The sequence below is a fragment of the Anabrus simplex genome, chromosome 7, assembly GCF_040414725.1.
Source record: "Anabrus simplex isolate iqAnaSimp1 chromosome 7, ASM4041472v1, whole genome shotgun sequence".
NCBI classification, from domain to species: Eukaryota; Metazoa; Arthropoda; class Insecta; order Orthoptera; family Tettigoniidae; genus Anabrus; species Anabrus simplex.
Window position 1 is genome coordinate 3217440 of NC_090271.1, and position 22110 is coordinate 3239549.

A 22110-nucleotide genomic window follows, 5' to 3' on the forward strand; every position below is an offset into this window, starting at 1 on the left:
AGAAAACCTTTTTAGAACAATTAATAAACGTGGTTCAATTGAAAATTAAATAATTGAATTAACTATTACAGAACGAACGGTGAAAACCTTTCTAATGGTTTTCGAAGGTTGCATGAAAACAGTCAGAACCCACAAAACACACAATATCAGAAATCGCAAGAAATAATTTCTAGAACATGCAATTAAATCCAGAAGAAGGATAAAATAATCCAATATCGCCCAAGGGACGATAACTAAAATCAAATGAGTATGTCGAACGCAGCAGAAAACCATCCGCATGGACGCAAGAAAAATTCCAATTCAGATGAATGTCTAGACCACAATAATAAGCCGATACTCAAATGCCAGATTCAACACAGCACAGGGGGGTTACACTTCATAGGGAGCGTCCGAAGCAGTTCTGAGATGGGCCAATCAATCTCCGCCAACTAATGAAAACTAAAATTCTCTTTTAGAGGGTTAATTTAGAAGGCAGAGGTTGGCATTACACATTCAGTTGCGTGGTACAGCAAATTCAAAATATAACACCGTTATCGTTGCGCGCGAAGGGACCTTGGTCGTACGGTATGCAATAGTGCTTGTTAGACGAAAATTTGTTGAGATTCTTTCGCACTGAACGAGATTTTTGATCCAGTTTTTTGAGAGTATGGTGTGAAATTATAATTATGCACGTTCTTAGTGTGAAGAAATAGTATTATGTTCATGAACGTACTTCACATTGAACTACCTAGCTGTTGCGAGTAAACGTCTGTGTGATTGTGCTTCTTACCGGCTGTTTGGAATAAATAAATAAATAAATAAATTCAAAATATAAACTGTGTGCATTATGCTGTGTTTTACTTTCATCCTTTCCTTCTCGTGTTTTCCATTCCCATACATAAAAGTCGTGGGAAGGGTTCAACGAACGAAAGAATGAGGTTATGTTAGATCGTGATTTAGGCAAGTATGGACGTTTTGGGGTTTTATATGAATTGCATTAACATTTTCAGTAATCAATGTTGCATTTATCACTTAATGGATGTAAACTTACATTAAAATGCGAACGATGAAACAACGATAAAAGCTAACGTTATAACAGTATTGCCAACATACAAATACGGTAATTGCAATTTACTTTTCAAGTAAAAGACACGAGAGAAGCTTTAGATACAACTTTCCTACCGAAATACAATCATTATCTCTATCACAATTAAAATTTTAACAAAGTAACAACTATCATCATCGTGTTTACTACGAGGTACTATCGTGGGATTTATTTCCTTATGTTGGCAGAGAGAAAGTGGCCACTGTAGCTTCCATGACCTGTTTTCTCAGCCAACTTTATTATACAGGAGTGACGGATCTATTTCTCTTGTATGATCCTTGACACAGCAACGCACCCCATTACGTTTGCATTCTATTACACCGCTGTGTTACACATGACGACCACCATGATCAAATGTGAACTCAAAGTACCGAGTAAGTCATTAGATAAGCTTTCATTTAAATCACCTTGTTTTCCTTTTATCTGCCCGAAATGGCTTGAAAATATTTTAAATAATAAATATTTGATTATGATTTAAAATAAGAAATGAAATGAAACGGGCTTTCAAGGTTATACAATTAATTCGTACATCATCAACTTGTTAGGAGCTCCTTGAACATAAATTATTCATTTCGTGCACGAAACCTTATATAACTGAATGCAGAAGCTTGAATTAACACATTATTACCTTTTTTAAATCGAAACCCCAAACATTTTCACATCACAAGTTAACGGCGATGTCCTGTTTTAGAGTCTATTTTTTTAAAACCTCAAATGTCCGAAAAATCAGATGTAGGATTTCTCACATATCGTAGGCTTAAAGGACTCAGCGTCTTAACATCATAAAATAACAGGATTAGTTGCTCAGGTTAAGCCAGTAATGACATCCAATGAAGCTACTTACGAGGTCGGTGTTTACGAGAAATTAAATCATTCAAAAAACAAACCACATCTTCGGCTCTTATGCCCAGATGGAAAATCCATCAGCCTGGGTCAAATGTCAAGACCATCTTCCCTTCTTGTAAGATAATTTTATCCTTAAAGCACAACCAGCAGAGTGTAGCTCAACGCGTCTTCAAGCTAAAAACCAAGAATTGAACAACTGCACTCGTTGATTGTTTGAGCCACCATTCACGGCCGAGCAAGCTTATCTTTTGGCGGCCAGATAGCAGCACCAACTAGTCTAATTTCGGATCCAGTTATGCAACCTCCTGGTTTCAACTTACCCAGAAAAATCTGGTCATCACTTAATCGGATCAGAACTCAACATGGTAGATGCAACTTCTGGAAACACAAGTGGAAGATTACCAGCGATCCTTATTGCGACTGCTCTGACGTGCCTCAGACCGTTCAACATATCGTCACAGAGTGCCCACTCCGAAGATTCAGTGGGACAGTAAAGGATATCCACGAGGCCAGTGATGAAGCTGTGAGTTGGCTAACAAAACTGGACATTCAGCTTTAGCAGCAATGCAGATATTGATGAGCTCAAATGTATAAATATTGTTTGTTTATTACGTACTTGTTCTGTGTGTATAGATGAAACTGTTTTTCGTGTAATTGTACATATTTGTTAATAACCATGTATAATAACAATGTATCCTCATGCCATACGAAATATATACACTGACTGACAGAGCAAATGCAGCACCAAGAAGGAGTGGTCGGAACTTTATGCCAATTGCAGGGTAGACTGACGTCATTGAGGTATGCTCATGATGTGAAATGCGCCGCTGTGCTGCGCACGTAGCGAACGATAAATGGGACACGGCGTTGGTGAATGGCCCACTTCGTACCGTGATTTCTCAGTCGACAGTCATTGTAGAACGTGTTGTCGTGTGCCACAGGACACGTGTATAGCTAAGAATGCCAGGCCGCCGTCAACGGAGGCATTTCCAGCAGACAGACGACTTTACGAGTGGTATGGTGATCGGGCTGAGAAGGGCAGGTTGGTCGCTTCGTCAAATCGCAGCCGATACCCATAGTGATGTGTCCACGGTGCAGCGCCTGTGGCGAAGATGGTTGGCGCAGGGACATGTGGCACGTGCGAGGGGTCCAGGCGCAGCCCGAGTGACGTCAGCAGGCGAGGATCGGCGCATCCGCCGCCAAGCGGTGGCAGCCCCGCACGCCACGTCAACCGCCATTCTTCAGCATGTGCAATATCGACCAGAACAATTTCCCGTCGATTGGTTGAAGGAGGCCTGCACTCCCGGCGTCCGCTCAGAAGACTACCATTGACTCCACAGCATAGACGTGCACGCCTGGCATGGTGCCGGGCTAGAGCGACTTGGATGAGGGAATGGCGGAACGTCGTGTTCTCCGATGAGTCACGCTTCTGTTCTGTCACTGATAGTCACCGCAGACGAGTGTGGCGTCGGCGTGGAGAAATGTGAAATCCGGCAGTAACTGTGGAGCGCCCTACCGCTAGACAACGCGGCATCATGGTTTGGGGCGCTATTGCGTATGATTCCACGTCACCTCTAGTGCGTATTCAAGGCACGTTAAATGCCCACCGCTACGCGCAGCATGTGCTGCGGCCGGTGGCACTCCCGTACCTTCAGGGGCTGCCCAATGCTCTGTTTCAGCAGGATAATGCCCGCCCACACACTGCTCGCATCTCCCAACAGGCTCTGCGAGGTGTACAGATGCTTCCGTGGCCAGCGTACTCTCCGGATCTCTCACCAATCGAACACGTGTGGGATCTCATTGGACGCCGTTTGCAAACTCTGCCCCAGCCTCGTACGGACGGCCAACTGTGGCAAATGGTTGACAGAGAATGGAGAACCATCCCTCAGGACACCATCCGCACTCTTATTGACTCTGTACCTCGACGTGTTTCTGCGTGCATCGCCGCTCGCGGTGGTCCTACATCCTACTGAGTCGATGCCGTGCGCATTGTGTAACCTGCATATCGGTTTGAAATAAACATCAATTATTCGTCCGTGCCGTCTCTGTTTTTTCCCCAGCTTTCATTCCTTTCGAACCACTCCTTCTTGGTGTTGCATTTGCTCTGTCAGTCAGTGTATATATTACATATATATATATATATATATATATATATATATATATGTATATATATATATATATATACCTCGTATTTTGGGTACCAAAACCACCACTAGATGGCTCACCATCAGCGAATTGAAGGAAAGGCGATACAGACACAACGTTTGAACTCGCGGAGATGCAGACAATGATATGAACGCATGAATGTAATGGAGACAACATAGTACCATGGCGAGTAGTCATTCTAACTCGATTACAAGCTTGGCAGTTCTGTCCGTAGAAAAGGAAGTTCTGCACCAACTGAAAAGCAGAGACACTTTTTGTGGTAATATTTTCACAACATTCACAAAACAAAAGAGACGATTAGATTTCACCTTCAAGTCGACTCAAAGCAACAGAAAATCTTGTGGAGGGACTAAATGCATAGTTCTTTTAGTAGTGGAGCATAGAGCGTACAACAGAGGAACTTCTGACCAAAACGTTGCACCGATGTGTATCAGTGTCAGAAGTATTCCAGGCTCAAGGGTGAACAGGACAGAGAGTTTTCTGATACATACATAAGAGATCAACGAGATTTTTAACAGAATTGTGACGGGTGTTTCATGAAAATGGACTTGATTTCTACTAGTCTGTGAACTTTGATGTGCGAAACTGAATAAGTTTTATGAAATAACAATTTTCAGACAAAAACATGACACGGTTGCCTTCCATTTTCACTGTCATTGGGAATAAATAAACTGATCGATCTTTTAGTATGATGTCACTAGTTATTTTGTGTTTCCTGAAAAGCCAAGGATTTTACATGATACCGTAAGCTCTGGTTAGAAGTCCTTCAATTTTCTTCAGATTACACTTAGGTCTATTTGGTTACGTTCTTTTATATAATGATGTACGTTAAATTGTACGTCCTATATTGAATAGCGTACGCTGCTGGAGACTTACTTACATTGATAGTTGATACATGTTTAATCGTGAACTATGGCCAGCCAAGGACGACGACTGGCCCTCAAGAAGCTATTGGCCACGACTCCCCAGGACCCTGTGGGCTTGTCCAAATGGTCGAACCTGGACGAGGCAACGGGGGACAGTGTCACGCTCCCTAGGGCGAGGACGCGGGGCTCCAGTGAGTCACCCCGGCGACAGTGACCTTGTGCAGTGAATGCTCCGTCTTGTGAAGAAGAACACTTTCAGTTCTTGTGTGCAACAAACGATCCTTAGATCTAGGGACCAGCAACAGTGGAGGAGCGAATATTATTTACAGGTCCTTTCAGTTTCTAATCCTCTTTTTACATGCATATACAGTACTAGCTGATGTACCCGTGCTTCGCTACGGGATTCTCAGAAAGAATGACTTTGTGGTTTTCCTAACTGAAGTCAACAGACGTCATTACAAAAACGTCAGTAGGATTGTAGCGATTAAAAGCAAAGTTATCGAACAAAATACTCGATCAAATGTAAAACCGCACATATTCTCATTTTTAACGAACAGTACTATGATGCCGATCTAAGAGTCCAAAGTTCCAGAGCTGGAAGGACCAGGCCGCAGACAGCCGTGAGCACTCCTTTGCCATTGTTTTGTTAAATATACACATTGCTCATTCCAATCAGTGCCTCAGGGTAGGGATTGAATAGCTTGAATGCAATAATGAACCAGTTCGTTACGTACCACTAGTATCAGAAAATTTATGAACCAGAGGGATGACATGCTTAAGAAGAAAGTTATCTAAATTCCCAGCTACTTCCCGCCAATATTCAGGCAGCTGTTATACTCGGTACGACCGGGCAAGCTGGCCGTGCGGTTAGGGGCGCACAGCTGTGAGCTTGCATCCGGGAGATAGTGAATTCGAACCCCACTGTCAGCAGCCCTGAAGATGGTATTCCGTGGTTTCCCATTTTCACACCAGGCAAATGCTGCGGTTGTACATTCATTAAGGCCAAGGCCGCTTCCTTCTTACTCCTAGCCCTTTCCTATCCCATCGTCGCTATTAGACGTATCTGTGTCGGTGCGACGTAAAGCAAATTTAAAAAATACTCGGTACGCAGCAGTAATCCTAACTATTGGCAACAGGAGACACACAGCACATCACAACAAACAGTGGTCAATGTAATATTATTGTTCATCAATTTAATGAACTTTCTATATTGTAGGCTTTTATATTTCGTTTTCTTTCGACTCTGTGATATTAGAGCGTTTTTTAAAATTATTTATAGCGTAGACTGTAGTTCCTTATTCTCCGACTTGCAATCTCGCAATCGGTAAGGCACATTTACTTCGCATTGTGAATGCTCATCGCTGTCATTCGGTCTTACTTCACCTCTACATCCCTCACCAGCACTTCACTTACTGCTGAAATTACCTAACAAACTCAAACCACTGGATACAAGACCTCCACAAACATCATAAACGCCCGTCCCCGTTCCAAACACCCCCCCCTTATTCACTCCAAGCTATACTCACCACCATCACCCATTTTTCTCATATATGCATTTTTAACTGCACCTAAGTACCTGTTGAATTCTCCTCCGTCTTCCCATTCCTTAATAATCCACCTTATAATACTCCGCTCGTCCCCTATTCCTAATATTTTGCGATGTTTGGCACCCAATGGACTATTTCTGATCTTACTTGTTTCTTCACAATTACCTAATAAGTGAAAATCGTTGTTCTCTGCCACACAAAGTATACATACCAGCTTATCTCTGCCTTTTAACTATCCCTTACTTTTATGAAGCCCCATTATCCACCATATCAACCCTCTCCTGTTTAACCTCTCAAAGTATCTAATATTTATCCCCGTTACTTCTTCTACTTTATTAAAAACACTAAGAGAACTTCTTACTCTACTTTCAGCCAATATTTTCTGCCTATACATATCTTTAATTCTCCTTGACAGTACCTTCATCCCTCTAGCTTCTGTCTTCGTCCACACCTCTTCCCACATGTATCCCAAACCTATCATCTCCAAATATCCCTAATTTTTTTCTAGCCAGCCTCCTTTATACATGCTCTTCCGTTGTTGTTTATACGCTGCCTGTAATGCCCTCCCCACTTCCTGACTTTTTAAATTCATCCAATATCTAACTATTCTTTTCACACACTCAGATTCCTAATCCTTCCCACACATTAATTCCGCCCCTGCATTAGCTGTGCACAGCGGCAGCCCCATAACTATCTTACCAAATTACTAATAATTCGTCTTAATTCACCTCTTTTCTCATCCAACCCCCATACTTCCGCACCATACAATACCCTACCGAAAATCACCAATCTTAACACTAACCTCAAGGTTTTATAACTGATACCCGGATATTTAACTAGCAACTTTTTGACTGAGGCTAGGGCTGCCAAACCTCTGCTTTTCGCCATACTAATCTGATCGTTCCAAGTTTCTTTACTGTTAATAATGACTCCTAAATATTCCAACTTCCTTACTTGTTCCAACCTTTCTCCCTGCAGGACCCATTTCCCGTCTTCGCCTCTTCTTTTGTTTACCTGGGCTACTAACATTTTAGATTTATTCCCATTAATTCTGAAGTCCCATTTCTTCGCGAAAAGCGACACTGCATTTAAAGCTCTCTGCATCCCCCCTGAGGTTAGAGTCATCAATATCACATCATCAGCAAAAATCAATCCCGGTACCTCCAACCCATTAATTACCGGCACAGCCCAATTGCTAGCCCCATGCCCATCCAAGATATTGTTGATAAATAAAATAAACAATATTGGCGATAATTTGCACCCTTGCTTTAAACCTACGTTAGACGCTAAGTGTCTGCTCAATCTATCGTCTCCCAATTTTACACAAAACCTGACCACCCTATATATTCCCTCCACTGCCCTCATCATCTTATCCGCAACCCCCAACCTACCCAATTTCTCCAATAGGGCCTCTCTATTCACCTTATCAAAAGCTTTTTCAAAATCTATTGCTGCCATATACACCTTACTTCTAGACAGGCTCCTATAATTCTCTAAAACTGTCTTTACTATCATTATATTATCCACTGTTCTTTTCTTTTTTCTAAATTCCCCTTGGTAATCTGTCAGTATTTCATTTCTTTCAGCCCATTCACTTAACCTGTTCGCCAACACCCCAGTGTAAATTTTACTTAAGGAGTCTAACAGAGATATTCCTCTATAACTGTTCAAACTGTTCTTACTACCCTTTCCCTTATATATTGGACATAAATTCCTCTTTCCCATTCCTTTGGGTACTTCCCCCCTCATAGATCTTATTGAATAGTTTAACTATGCCCTCTATCATTGACACATTTTTTCAAATTTCTTTCCAAAACTTGTTATTTATCCCATTACATCCCCCACCGACTTGCCCCTGATTCTTCTTATCACTCTCAAGGTTTCTTCCCTTGTAATTTCCTTGTCCGGTACATAATTTGGCATTCTCCTATTCCTCCAAATTACTTCTTCCCCCGTCCCTCTCCACCGTTCTTCCCCCTAACCCCGAGTAATTCGCCAAAATACTTCACCCACTGAACTTCCTAATGCTCATTCTCTCTATACTCCTTCCACCCTTAATTATTCTATTCATCCTTTCCCATACTTTTTCAATGCTGTTAGTCTTACAATCTTTATTTATGGCTTCAGTTTGTTCCTCTAACCATGGCCTTTTTTACCTCACAAATTTTCTTTTTATACTCCTTCCTCAACTTACAGAAAACCTCCCTTTCTGCACTCCCAACTTCCTCTCTATACTCTACGAACGCACCCAGCACTCTCCTCCGCATTCCTTCACACTCTCTGTTAAACCATTCATCACCTCTTTCTTTTTTTCTTTTTCCTCCTTCTACATTCTACCTTCTGTGCTATCATCTTTATTGGGTGTAGCAGCACTTCCAAGGCTTTACCAATATTATTCTCCTCTAACGCACCTTCCCAAACATATTTCAGAAATTGTAATTCCTGTTTTGCTACCTTATCCCAATCCCGTCCCACTTTCTCTGACCATTTATACTTGTTATATCCACTCCCTTCGCCTCAGCTTCCTTCCTTATATGCTTCTCTTCCCGCCTTTTCAACATAACCCACACCGGAAAATAATGTGATTAATCCAGTCTCCTACTTCCACCCTTACAATATCCTATAACACTCCTTCCGAGCTTAAAACCATATATATCACATCACCTCCCTTCTCAGTAACACAGGTCAATTTCCCCGTACTGTCACCCCCCATTCATCCATTCAGAATATACAAATTTCCCGCAGCGCACATCTCTAGGAGCTTCTCCCCATAACTGTTTATAATTTCATCCTCGCTACTTCTACTTTTCATTGTACACCTTCATCCTCCCTACTATATACTTGGCTCTGTTCACCTATTCTCGCGTTCCGTCTCCGAATAACAACATATCCTCTTCTCCTGCAAATTTTTATCTTCTCAATCAATCAATACTGATCTGCATTTAGGGCAGTCGCCCAGGTGGCAGATTCCCTATCTGTTGCTTTCCTAGCCTTTTCCGAAATGATTTCAAAGAAATTGGAAATTTATTGAACATCTCCCTTGGTAAGTTATTCCAATCCCTAACTCCCCTTCCTATAAATGAATATTTGCCCCAGTTTGTCCTCTTGAATTCCAACTTTATCTTCATATTGTGATCTTTCCTACTTTTATAGACGCCATTCAAACCTATTCGTCTACTAATGTCATTCCACGCCATCTCTCCGCTGACAGCTCGGAACATACCACTTAGTCGAGCAGCTCTTCTTCTTTCTCTCAATTCTTCCCAACCCAAACATTGCAACATTTTTGTAACGCTGCTCTTTTGTCGGAAATCACCCAGAACAAATCGAGCTGCTTTTCTTTGGATTTTTTCCAGTTCTTGAATCAGGTAATCCTGGTGAGGGTCCCATACACTGGAACCATACTCTAGTTGGGGTCTTACCAGAGACTTATATGCACTCTCCTTTACATCCTTACTACAACCCCTAAACACCCTCATAACCATGTGCAGAGATCGGTACCCTTTATTTACAATCCCATTTATGTGATTACCCCAGTGAAGATCTTTCCTTATATTAACACCTAGATACTTACAATGATCCCCAAAAGGAACATTCACCCCATCAACGCAGTAATTAAAACTGAGAGGACTTTTCCTATTTGTAAAACTCACAACCTGACTTTTAGCCCCGTTTATCAACATACCATTGCCTGCTGTCCATCTCACAATATTTTCGAGGTCACCTTGCAGTTGCTCACAATCTTGTAACTTATTTATCACTCTATAGAGAATAACATCATCCGCAAAAAGCCTTACCTCCGATTCCACTCCTTTAATCATATCATTTATATATATAAGAAAACATAAAGGTCCGATAACACTGCCCTGAGGAACTCCCCTCTCAACTATTACAGGGTCAGACAAAGCTTCACCTACTCTAACTCTCTGAGATCTATTTTCTAGAAATATAGCAACCCATTCAGTCACTCTTTTGTCTAGTCCAATTGCACTCATTTTTGCCAGTAGTCTCCCATGATCCACCCTATCAAATGCTTTAGACATGTCAATCGCGATACAGTCCATTTGACCTCCAGAATCCAAGATATCTGCTATATCTTGCTGGAATCCTACAAGTTGAGCTTCAGTGGAATAACCTTTCCTAAAACCGAACTGCCTTCTATCGAACCAGTTATTAATTTCACAAACATGTCTAATATAATCAGAAAGAATGCCTTCCCAAAGCTTACATACAATGCATGTCAAACTTACTGGCCTGTAATTTTCAGCTTTATGTCTATCACCCTTTCCTTTATACACAGGGGCTACTATAGCAACTCTCCATTCATCTGGTATAGCTCCTTCGGCCAAACAATAATCAAATAAGTACTTCAGATATGGTACTATATCCCAACCCATTGTCTTTAGTATATCCCCAGAAATCTGATCAATTCCAGCCGCTTTTCTAGTTTTCAACTTTTGTATCTTATTGTAAATGTCATTGTTATCATACGTAAATTTTATTACTTCTTTGGCCTTAGTCTCTTCCTCTATCTCGACATTATCCTTGTAACCAACAATTTTTACATACTGCTGACTGAATACTTCTGCCTTTTGAAGATCCTCACATACACACTCCCCTTGTTCATTAATTATTCCTGGAATGTCCTTCTTGGAACCTGTTTCTGCCTTAAAATACCTATACATACCCTTCCATTTTTCACTAAAATTTGTATGACTGCCAATTATGCTTGCCATCATGTTATCCTTAGCTGCCTTCTTTGCTAGATTCAATTTTCTAGTAAGTTCCTTCAATTTCTCCTTACTTCCACAGCCATTTCTAACTCTATTTCTTTCCAGTCTGCACCTCCTTCTTAGTCTCTTTATTTCTCTATGATAATAAGGTGGGTCTTTACCATTCCTTACCACCCTTAAAGGTACAAACCTGTTTTCGCATTCCTCAACAATTTCTTTAAACCTATCCCAGAGTCTGTTTACATTTTTATTTACCGTTTTCCACCGATCATAGTTACTTTTTAGAAACTGCCTCATACCTGCTTTATCAGCCATATGGTACTGCCTAACAGTCCTACTTTTAAGACCTTCCTTTCTATCACATTTATTTTTAACTACCACAAAAACAGCTTCATGATCACTAATACCATCTATTACTTCAGTTTCCCTATAGAGCTCATCTGGTTTTATCAGCACCACATCCAGGATATTTTTCCCTCTGGTTGGTTCCATCACTTTCTGAATCAGCTGTCCTTCCCATATTAATTTATTTGCCATTTGTTGGCCATGCTTCCTGTCGTTCGCATTTCCTTTCCAATTGACATCTGGCAAATTCAGATCTCCCGCTACAATCACATTTCTTTCCATGTCGTTTCCAAATAATTCCGAATCCGCATCAGTGCTACCCTTTCCCGATCTGTACACTCCAAATATATCAAGTTGCCTATTATCTTTAGAAATGAGCCTTACACCTAGAATTTCATGTGTCTCATCTTTAACTTTTTCGTAGCTTACAAATTCTTCTTTCACCAGAATGAAAACTCCCCCTCCCACCTTTCCTATCCTATCTCTACGATACACACTCCAGTGCCGTGAGAAAATTTCTGCATCCATTATATCATTTCTCAGCCATGATTCAACTCCTATTACAATATCTGGTAAATATATATCTATTAAATTACTTAATTCTATTCCTTTCTTTACAATACTTCTACAGTTCAACACTAACAATTTTATGTCATCCCTACTTGATTTCCAGTTCCCTATTCCCTTATCACCGCTCCCTAGGCCATCCCGTTTCCCTGAATGTACCTCCCTATTACCCATCCAAACAAATTTCCTAACTTATACGTACCACTGCGGTTTAAATGAAGGCCATCCGAACGCAGATCCCTTTCTCCTACCCACCCATTAGGATCTAGAAATTTCACTCCCAGTTTCCCATATACCCACTCCATAGTCTCATTTAAATCCCCAATCACCCTCCAGTCAGTATCCCTCCTACACAGTATTCCACTAATAACAATCTCCGTTTTCTTAAACTTCACCCGTGCTGCATTGACCAGATCCCACACATCTCCAACTATGTTGGTACTTATATCAGCTTGCCTTACGTTGTTGGTACCAACGTGAAACACTACCACCTTCTCCTTCCCCTCCTCCCTCTCTTCTACTTTCCTCAACAACTGCCTCAACCTAATTCCTGGATAACATTCTACCCTGGTTCCCTTTCCTCCACACACTTTCCTCACGTGTCTAACGATGGAATCCCCCATGACCAGAGCCTCAACGCTACCCACCTCATTTGACCCCCTCCCCTCCTGGTCAGCCCTATCTTTCCTGATAGCTGCAGACGCTACTTCCTCCTCCCTTTTCTCCTTCCCATGACCCTGTTCCACCTGTCTTTTCCTATCCTCTACTCTACATTTCCCTTTCCTACCTTTTCCCTTCCTCCTACTTCCACGCATCTCAGCAACAGTTCCCTGTCCCTCATCTTCCCTCTGTTGTTCTACCTGGAGTGACTCGTACCGATTTCGCACAGACACCTGTCCTGAATTCTGATCCTGAATAGAGCCCTTGGCCTGCAATCTCCTTCCCCTTAGAACATTAGACCACCTGTCTTCTACAACTCCTCCCTTTCCTTCCCCTCCCTCTTGTACACCTACTGTAACCTGTACATTGTTTGAGGGAGTCCTATCTTCCTTCCCGTCTTCTGTGAGAATCCTAATTATCTCCCTCAAACTTTCCAACTCCTCCCTCATACCCCTCAATGCCTCACTACACCCACAATAAGTACACTCGCGCTCCTTAGCCATTCTTTACGGGGGAAAATTTTAAATTAAAAAAATAAAATAACTTATTTGCAAAAAAATAAATGAACGGAGGGATATATTGTCTGGGATAGTACACAACAATAAGATAATTAATATACGACTACACTACAATACTACTTAGTCGTGCTCTATTATTATTTTTTATATCCTACAACCCCTAACAGGATAAAAGCTGCTGTTAATTACTGAATATCGAAAGTAATACACAAGAACTACACAATTCCAAACTGCAATTAAGCCTATCCTAATTTCAACAATATTTTAGTAAGAGTTTCTACGGATACCTCTACCACACCAGTACTACACAAATATTTTACAATAATAAAATAAGACTAAATTCTAATAGGATATTACTCGTATACTACTGTACAGTACACTACAGTAATTTTTAAACTACTTTCAGACGTATCCTAATTACGATACCGGTACCGTACCGTATGTCACTACTAAGCACAACAGAAATGAAATTTGCAAGAACTACTGTACTCAAAGATTACCAACGAAGCTAAATGCTTAGACAAATTATTATTAGTATTACGGTCTAATAGATATACATGAAAGATAACACACGAATATAGCACGCAAGATACGGCACTATCTAAATGTACTGTATCTATACTACAATGTATCTACACTACACTACACTGCGTTTGGTTAAATGCTGAAGTATCAAAAGGATTGCCGTACACGAAGAAAAACACGAATATAACTGGCAAGATACTATCTAATATATTATACCTTATCTTCACTACAATTCTACTGAAATGTGGTTATGTGATTATTACAGCTGGTGGATTACTATTATTTTCCCTACTCCACGGGACGGAGAAAAAAGTGTCCTTAATTAGGCCTACTGAAAAATACGAGGTTGTCTACAATAATATCTCAAATATTTCTATCAAAACTACTACTACTACTACTCCAGGGACTTGAACTGCAATTACTGGGATATATGAACTTTATTATTATTAGATAACCGCTCATAAATACTGAAAGATCGAGGGAGCGAAATATAAATTACGGATACTAACTACCTACTCAGAAGTACACATGAATGGAATACAAAGTCAGCTGATTTTTATTTATATTTACTTGACTACAGTACACCCTTTGTTCACGACTGTAGCCAACAATGCAATATTTAAATATGAGGAGCGACAATAATCAATAACAATACGACTGTTAACTATTACCGTGTAATCTCTTTAACTTCTTTTTAAATGGAAGTTTACAGGCGTATCGTGTTTTTTAATGTAGTAAATTATTACCTTCGCGATAGTTTGAACGTATATCTATACGAAATACCGGAGAAGTTGCTGCAGAAGTTACGGTACTATTCCTTATGATAATCTGCTTTTGTAAGTACAACCAACGAATCTACAGATATTTAAAAATATTTTTAAAGTTAATATTGTTACCTAAAGTATTACCTAAACCTAAATTCGAAACAAGGTGCACCTAGCTAGCCTACTTAACCTAGAAAACGTAATTTACTGAAGACCAACTGAATTACTTGTTACAAAATTTAAATAATTATTACTACTCCCAATTTCTACCAACAAGCACTAAACACCACTATATAAACAGCACTAAATGAATCAGATATACACAAAATTAAGCTATTTCAATAGGTTTTCACTACTTTATCACTACAATAATGCAAGAGCTCTCTCAACAGCCAACCGTTCTCAAGCGCATCCAACAATGCAACTTCATACTAATATCCACCAATAGCTCTTCAAAAGGATACTTATTTGCATATGCCTAACTACTAGGATGGCAATATACGAACGCTAGATTTATTTTCTTCTCCCTTCCCTCTACCCCTCCCATATTCAATCTCAACCATATGGTTTCTTTCATATCTGTCTCTATATCCCCCACCAGTTCACTGATTTCTTCCCTAATTAGTCCTATCATCCCTCCTGGTGCGCGTCCCTTAGTCCTCTCCTTTTTTCTATATTTATATTTAATCACATACCCCTTACATGAGATCTCCCTCCCTGTTTCCAGCCACGTCTCTAAGAGTGCCACAACATCGAAACTTTTTATTACTTCCCGAACTTTCTTATTTCCTAATTTGCTTTTAGTCCCTCAATATTCACACATCCTATTTTCCAATAGAGTTATAACTTTCCCTCCCTCCCTTCTAAGTTTCCTCCTCTAATCTTACTCCTTGTAGTTCTCGCCCTCTCATCCCCTATCTCCATTCCTCCTTTTTTACCAACCTATTCCGTTCCATGCCCTCCATATTCTCCATCCCTTTACATACTTTACCCCAAAGGTCTTTTAAACTCCTACTTCTTCCTATGCTCATAACTGCTTTACCTTTCTGTCGACCAGTCCTCTTGTCCTTTCTTGCTCACTAAACCACTGCACTCTGCTCTCGCTGTTTTTGCTGCTCACCCTCACTCACCCCTTCACTGTTCTGATCTTCTGTATCCACACTGCACTGTCCATTCTGACCTGAGTTGATCTCCTCTCCTTCCACGGCTCCACTCCTCGTTGTTACTTCATTCTTCCTTCCATCTTGCCTTGTCATCTCTCCTCCCTCGGAACTAACGCGTTCGTCCATCTCCTTCATCTACGCCACTGAGTGCTCCCTAACCCATCTTCCGTTTGTCACCACCAACCTCTGACCTCTTATTCGGGCCTTTAGTCCCTGATGTCTCGCTCTCCACAGGTGTCTGTTCAAAATCTTCATATTTTCACTTCATTACTTTCCCATGTCTCTTTTCACCCCTACTTTCTGGTTCTGTAAATTATTACCGTTTCTTATCACAATTTCTGCCTTTAGAGTTAAGAAAATTTTACAGTAATTAGCCTCCGTCCTTTAGTTTTTCCCACTCTTTCCACATCGTCTATGTCCACTTCACTGAAGTTTATCTTCATCCTATCCCGTATGACCTCTACCACCTTGGATATAAGATCAATCTTGCCTTCCCTCTCACATTCCTCCACACCATATATAAATATGGCTTTCTTCATTCTCTCCTGCCTGTACCCCTCCGCTTTTCTCTTCATCATCATCATCACCTGCTCTTCCAGATGTTTCACTTTCCCTCTTAATAACTCTATTTAATTCTCATTGTTGCCCACTCTCCTGTTCGATTCCTCAGTCTTCGTTTCCAGCCATTTCTTCCTGTTTCGTATCTCCTTTCTCTGCTCCTCCACCATGTCCTTTATTTCCTGTACCTTATCCCATTGACACTTTTCCTGTGTTACCTCACTCACTACCACCTTAAGTGCTGCCAAGTCCTCCATGCTGAATTTTCCGCTGGTATTTGGGCCTGGGTTTAATTCCACCCCCCAATAACCAGCAGCACCGCTATCACTGTCGCTACCAGCACCGCTTCACCAACTTTTACGCCTTCTTTTCTTAACACCCGTCCATTTTTGGTCTCCTTTCTCTGCTTCACCTGCCATTTCCCAATCGCGGCCCGGTACACGCACTGCACTCCTCGGTTGCTCGAGCTAGACTCTCTGTTCACACATTTTCTCGTGACTGTGGGCACGACTGATACAGAAATACAATTCTTTTTAAATTCTGAGCAATGTACAGACAAAACTCTTATTTTATATATATAGATATATTCTCTCTTTTATGTCTCGTTTGATTATTTCTTGCCCTGTCTAGGGTGTGCTTTGCACGCCCTCAGTCTTTTACGAATGTGTTTACAGTAAGACTACATGATTCACTTCTCACAAATTAATTGTAATTTTGTATTTATGTAATAATAGCACGGTGAGGGGTACCGTACGGGTTCGATCCCCCTCGCTGACTCCTGCGGCTAACGCCCGTGCTGTTTCTCGTACACGCAGTGCCGCCTGCCGACATAAGCCCTGCTGGGAGACAGCTTGGGGTTTCCCAGTCACGGTATTCGTATCATACCCATTAACTTCAAACAGGAAAAATAGCTCCACGAAAGACCAGACAGAGACAAGATATTTCTTCGGAACAAATCTATTAGGAAACAAGCTCTTCAACCGCAGGAAATACATTAATTGACGAGTGCGAAATTCATGTGAACAATGTTGTCCCAATTCAAGCCAATATTCCAAGGAGTAAGAATGACAGCAGTCATCAGAAAATCAAACATTAAAGACTCCGATCGACAATTCTGAGACTGCGATAAAACCTGATGACTAACCATAATAACTTGACCTCTTCTGGGGCAAATTCATTTAATGCTTTCTTCTGGATATTTTATATTGTACAGTGAGGCTGTAGAGCCATGTTCATTTACTTAATTTTCAGGAACCTCTTAGTAATACCCTAAAACTACCTTTGTTGTTAATGGCAACGTTTGTGTACGCAGTGCATAGGTGAACCAATCAAGGATGCTGTTACAAAAACAAGTGACGTTCTTTTGTAACTGTTTTATTTCACAATTAATTGAAATTATTTCAAAACAGAGCAAATGACTAGTTTCACACTGTGAAACGACTCTATGCATTCTGGGCAAACTGGCAACACAACACTGTTTGAATTAATATCGTGTGTTCCTCTTTACAACGAGGTGCACTTGTGTGGTGTTTTTCACTGGATAGTGTCCCATTCCATCTAATACCACTTCTTGAATACAACGCATGTCAGCTCATTTCTTCATTACAGCTGGAGATTTTAGTGATAAGGATGATATTCTTCGCTTATTTCTTGTCAAGCACATTTTCACTACTGTAGGGGCTTCCGAAGCTTTGAATTCTATCAAGAACATTTCAGCACAGTTTCTTCTGATCAGTGCATATTCAGTTCAATGAAATGCATTTTCTAAAAGTAAAAAGTGTGAGATTATGTTATACCGTAATGCGAAACACATTCGCCCATTGGGCACATTTATGTGTATACTACTGATTTTCACAAACCACTTCATAGAAGCAAGCAAAATGATTATCACGATATTATCATCAAGTTGTCTCTTCACGCATAAAAATTATCAGTGTTCAAAATTTGTTATAACACTAGCTGATGTACCCGTGCTTCGCTACGGGATTCTCAGAAAGATTTTCTTTGTGGTTTTCCTAACTACAGTTAACTTAGGCCATTACAAAAACGTCAGTAGGATTGCAGTGATTAAAAGCAATGTTATCATATAAAATACTCGCTCAAATGAAAAACCGCATATTTTCTCACTTTTAACGAACGGTACTACGGTGCCGATCTAACAGTCCAAAGTTCCAGTATTGGTAGGACCAGGCCGCAGACAGCCGTGAGCACTCCTCTGCCATTGTTTCGTTAAATATACACACTGCACATTCCAAACAGTGCCTCAGGGTAGGGATTGAATAGCTCGAATGCAACGATGAACCAGTTCGTTACGTACCAGTAGTATCAGAAAATTTATGAACCGGAGGGATGACATGCTTAAGAAGAAAGTTGTTATACTCGGTACGACCGGGCAAGCTGGCCGTGCGGTTAGGGGCGCACAGCTGTGAGTTTGCATCCGGGAGGTAGTGGCTTTGAAAACCACTGTCGACAGTCCTGAAGATGGTTTCCCATTTTCACACCAGGAAAATGCTTGGGCTGTACCGTAATTAACGCCAGGACCGCTTCCTTCCCACTCCTAGCCATTTCCTGTCCCATCGTCGCCATAATACCTATCTGTGTCGGTGCGACGTAACGCAAATTAAAACAATACTCGGTATACAGAAGTAATCCCATCTATCGGACATGACTGTCAACAGAAGACACAAAGCACATCACAACAAACAATGGTCAATGTAATGTTATTGTTGTTCAATATTATGAGCTTTCTGTATTGTAGGTTTTCACATTTAGTTTTCTTTCGACTCTGACATTTGGGCGTCTCACGAAATTATTTATAGTGTAGACTGTAGTTCCTTATTCCCCGACTTTACATAACGATTTTCATTAAATTCTGTTTAACCAATTTCTCGTGACTTGGCGCTGATATGGACTTAGCAACAAAAATCCAAATTCATGAATATCTCTGTTATCATAGCCGGTAAGGTAAAAATGTATAAGACATAAATGATCGGAAATTTAATACTACATAATTTTAATAATGCTGTATTTGTCGATAGGACCACTATTGTCACAAATATTTGAGAATTAAATTTTAGGCCTTCCTCTAAACTACCATTCCACTCAGCGTGAATAAAATTATTTATGACCTAGATTGTAGCGACTTATTTCCCGACTTCGCATACCGATTTTCATTACAGTAGGACCACTAATAACAGAAATATTTGAGAATTAAATTTTAGGTCTTCCCCTAAAGTACCATTTCTCTCAACGTGAATAAGATTATTTATGGCCTAGATTGTAGCGAGTTATTCCCGGACACTAGATACCGATTTCCATTCAATCATCTTCAGCCGTTTTCTCGTGATGCGTGTACAGACAGACAGACAGACAGACAGACAGACAGACAGACAGACAGACAGACAGACAGACAGACAGACAGACAGACAGACAGACAGACAGACAGACAGACAGACAGACAGACAGACAGACAGTGCATTTCATTGCTACTATGGATACGACCGATACAGAAATACCATTCTTTTTAATTCTGAGCAATGTACTCTTACTGTATACACTAGCAATTACCCGCGGCTTCGCTCACGTGGATATCGTAATTTGATCAAAGTGATCGTTCCTCGGGATTGTACTAAGACATTATCTGAAAATTCCAAAAATGGACTAGTTTTTACCCCAGAAATTCTTTGAAAACCATGTTTGTGGTATTACCTTTTGGAGGTAAGACGTCCATGTGACATAGAACTGTACATGTGAGAAACAGTCTTCTCTCAAGTTGAAAAAATAAATTCATGTTTCTTTATTTTTAAAGGAGATTCCAAATACCTATTCCCACATCTGTAACATCTTCAGTTTTTAAGATGCAAGTATCCTCATAAAAAATAAATCAACTATTATTCACTTCTTTTTCACCCCCGTTAAGTGCCTTCTCCGAAAACAAAAAAGGTAAATATTCCTCTATTATTAAAGGACTTTCCAATAACCAAGTTCCTTGTCTCTAACATGTTAAATTTTTGACATATAATGTAGATATACCGGCGCTCATTTTAAAAATTCACCCGCTTTTCCAATTCCTTTCAGCCCCTCAACTGGATTTTCCGAAAACAATAAAATACGTGTTTCATTATTTTTAAAGGAGATTCCAAATACCATTTTTCATGTCTACGTCTGTAACACCATCAGTTTTTGAGAAAATGTATACTCATAAAAATAATTCAACTTCTTCTTCTTCACTTCTTTCTACCCCTCTCCTTTCCAAAAACGAAAAGTACGTGTTTCTTTATCTTGAAAGGAAATTCAGAATACCAACTTTCACGTCTGTAACAGCTTCAGTTTTTTAGATAAAGTATCCCCATAAACATATTTCATCTCCTTATTTACTTATTTTCAATCCCACACCCTTTACGTCCATTTTCCTAAAAAAAAATGCGTGTTTCTTTATTTTTAAAGGAGATTCCAAATACCAATTTTCACGTCTGTAACATCTTCTGTTTTTGAAATATAAGTCTCTTCATAAAAGGTGTACAACCCATTTACCCCATTTTTACCCCCTTAATGGGATTTTCCGAAACCAAAAAGTACGCGTTTCTTTAAAGGGAAATTCCAAATACCAATTTTTACGTGTGTAAACTTTTAATTTTTTAGATACAGATATCCTCATTTTGAAAATTCACCACAGCGCAGGAATATCCAAAAATCCTGCCTTAGTGAGCAGCTACATTGTAATATGAATGTATCTCCAAAATTTCATTTCTTTATGTCCAGTAGTTTTGGCTCAGCGATGATGAATCAGTCAGTCAGTCAGTCAGTCAGCCAGGACATGTTATTTTATATAACAGATAACGAAATAATTTACCAATATATCATATTCTCACACCACTTTCCATAACAACTTAACAGCTGTGAAGAAAACGCGGTTCCATGGGTAAGAAACGTGTTTGCTGCGTCCACAACAGATCTTAAAGGCCGGGCTGAGTGGCTCAGACGGCCTTCTGACCCCAGCTTGGCACGTTCAATCCTGGCTCAGTCCGGTGGTGTGTAGAGGTGCTCAAATACGTCAGTTTCGTGCCGGTAGATTTACTGGCACGCAAAAGAACTCCTGCGGGACTGAATTCCGGTACCTCGGCGTCGCCAAAACAGTAAAAGGAGTTAGGGGACGTTAACCCAATAACATTATTATTATTATTATTATTATTATTATTATTATTATTATTATTATTATTATTATTATTATTATTATTATATCTTAGAGGCCACATCTGTGTACTATGAGCGTTGGAGGAACTATTGTATGCACATTTAAAATATGCTGAATTTAACGGCATCAAATGTGCCGATGCCCGTGAAGAGATTAAAAAATTACAGGGGAAATTCGAAGACAACCCGGAAATTGATTGTCTGAATAAAGTAAAGGAAACAGCTAAATATAATGAACTAAAGACCTTTTATCTTTTCGGGTCTGGCGTGGAGAATAGTATCGCAAACGGTTACGAATGTCGGAGGACTCCTGATCTGGTGTCAGCTCCATCACAATGTATTCTGAACAGGTAATCTAAATGGGAAATGTTTGAGTGTGGTGTCGGGATTTCCCACTTAGTGAAGGAAAAACTTAGAGCGGAATGTAAACCTTTCAGACCCGCAGAGAGGAGTGTAACAGTGATTGCCGGATTAAACCGCTAATTAGGTACGGTTCCTCTACGACCGAACCAGTGACAAGTTCGTTTTCGTGGTCAATGTTGAAGGTGTATATGGTACGGATATTGGAAAATCTC

General features: G+C 40.3%; 1 protein-coding gene across 2 annotated transcripts in view; it reads right to left on the reverse strand.

The window, feature by feature from the left end:
* Positions 1-22110, reverse strand: part of LOC136877194 (homocysteine S-methyltransferase YbgG) — a 176229-nt gene that overhangs the window by 32553 nt on the left and 121566 nt on the right. The gene's annotated exons all lie outside the window — the stretch shown is intronic.